This window comes from Micropterus dolomieu, linkage group LG12 (assembly GCF_021292245.1).
Source record: "Micropterus dolomieu isolate WLL.071019.BEF.003 ecotype Adirondacks linkage group LG12, ASM2129224v1, whole genome shotgun sequence".
NCBI classification, from domain to species: Eukaryota; Metazoa; Chordata; class Actinopteri; order Centrarchiformes; family Centrarchidae; genus Micropterus; species Micropterus dolomieu.
Window position 1 is genome coordinate 37254816 of NC_060161.1, and position 2512 is coordinate 37257327.

Here is a 2512-nt window from a genome sequence, read left to right on the forward strand (position 1 = left end):
CCAGCTGAGGCACAAGGAGGGGTTGGGTTTACCAGCTGATCCACAGTCTTAAACAGAAACCTGGGATTGTGTTTATGTGTAATAATGAGTTCAGAAAAATAGTGTGTTCTCGCATCCTTAACCATGTTATTGTAGTTAATTAATAAATCCTTCAGACTGAGGTAATGGACTTGGAGACTGGATTTCTTCCATCTGCGCTCTGCTTTCCTGCATTCCCTTTTTAGGCTGCGAATGCTGTCATTTATCCATGGTTGCTTACTAGCTTTAGACGTAGGCCTAACCTTTAGAGGAGCAGTAATATTTAGTGACGACAAGCAGATATGATTGAAGTGATCGACCAGATTGTTGGTGTTAGAATCAGACAGGTGTTGGCTTTGGCTCTGAAAGAATGTGCAAAACTTTAAAACACTTTGTTCATTAAAGATGCGACAACACACGGAGCTTGGTGAGGCGGCATGAGTAACAGGCGAATCACAGCTAAAAACAATACATCTGTGGTCAGATATGGTCATGTCCACTAATTCCATCGAGGAAATGCTGACACCCAGGGTAAAAACTAAGTCCAGTGTATGACTACGGTTATGTGTTTGCCCTTTGACATGTTGTTTGAAGTTAAAAGAAGTGGCCATATTTAAAAAGTAAATTTTTCCTATACACACTCACTAGCCCACCACCACGACCACTGACCCTCGGTTGACTAAAACAATCATACTGAGGCGGACACAGTTCAGCTAGCTGGCTATAGTCATTCATTTGCAACCAGGATTCAGTTAAAGACATAAAATCTAGATTTGCAGACAAGATAAAATCATTTAAGATAAAAGTCTTACTTGAAAGTGATCTCACATTGAAGAGAGCCATTTTAAATGAGTTTGTTCCGGGTGCTGGAGTTGGTGCAGTTGTCCTAATCCTTAAGAGATTACTAATATTTCTGTGTGGGATGTGCACATTTCGGTTTACTGGTCTATGCGGGATGATGACAGGAATAGAAGTCTGTGGAACAGCGCTGGGAGCAGACGGCTTTTCATGCCAGCAGGTGGAGACAGTTGTTTGTGGCAGTGAGGCAGAGATCTGTTCAGTGAGCGGTGGTGTGTCCAGGTGTGCTGCATGAATGATTAGTCATTCACGTAAGTCATGTGTGGAATATTCAGTGATGAAATTTTGAGCATTAAACTCTTAATTTCCTGCTTTCTGGAGACATTTTCTGCACCAATTTATGGAGTAAATGTCTTTATTTATATGAATGGCAGCACAAAATTCAGGTGACAATTCAGAATATAACAATAAAATGGAATATAATGCAGTAATCAGTAGCTTTTCTTGTTGCTTAAGTAATTTTCTTGGACAATGCCCATTTGTTTCTTCTATATTTAAATTGCATTGCATGTTTTATTATTGTGCAAATAACATTCTTGTTCCAAGCTATTTTTCAGAACATATTTAACCAATTTCGTTTTCAGCAAGTGACGGGGACATGTCCCCAGCGACCCCAGTGTAAATGACACCAATGGTAACAGATTTGTAACATATCATGTATGTGACTTGCACAAAATGCTCAACATTTTTTTTTAAGAGCACACAAAATTACACAATCAGTTAAAACAATGGCTGTCCATCTGAGTCTGTTGTTGAGTCTTTGTGCTCTCTGTGTGTCTGCTGTTACTGGATTGTTTTCTACCTACCTCTGCCACACTCCCTGTCTCTGCTAGGCCTACAGTAGCATCCTTCCTCCCAGCACTGGTAGCCTACAAGAAGACTCTGTCTGTACCGATTCCAGCAACATCCACGAACACAGTAGCCTACAGAACATTGCAGAAAGATGTTTTCTCACACACTGCGCACAACATTGGAATATACATTAATTAAAAATATAACTCACCCACGGGTGTGCAGAGGAGGCTTTTTAATGAGGAGGCCAATCGAAACCGAAACCAACATTGTACCCAGTTGTACCTGCACCAAAGTGTTCACTGTTACTTTACCTGATCCGTGCTTGTGAAATAACCGCCGTCTGAGTCTTATAGCGTAGTGGATGATCATTTCTCTCTGTGTTTCTCAGCGAAATGCTTAAAAGGGGCACCAAATATAGTTGGGCGGCAGTTAATGTACCTCAGCAATCGCCCAAATAAAGCCGATTTGTGGGGGAACACTGATATTAATATCCATCTGACCGGCCCACCCCAAAACAAATAGTCCAGCCCCTCTGGCATATGTCAGAATTGCCAGATGGCCAATCCGCCCCTGATTAGTGATGATATTTGTAGGCTACATTTGAGATAAATTTAGCCCGTGTACAAAGCTTACAAAGTGTGTCTGCACTATTTGGTGACCTAAAACTATTCTTCAGTGGCTTAATGATTTGGTACACACGGGTTCATTAGTGTTGGCCCTTTCTGTTACACTGAGATAAGCACAGAAAAAGAAGAGATCTGGACCCAAACTCAGAGGAGGTATAGTTTGTGATGTTTATTAACAAGAAAGAGATCAAACTTAACCAACGGAGAGGCAGGCA

The 2512-nt window shown here is 41.2% G+C and overlaps 1 protein-coding gene across 3 annotated transcripts in view; it reads right to left on the bottom strand.

The window, feature by feature from the left end:
* Positions 1–2512, bottom strand: part of LOC123980197 (zinc finger protein 239-like) — a 387571-nt gene that overhangs the window by 122681 nt on the left and 262378 nt on the right. The gene's annotated exons all lie outside the window — the stretch shown is intronic.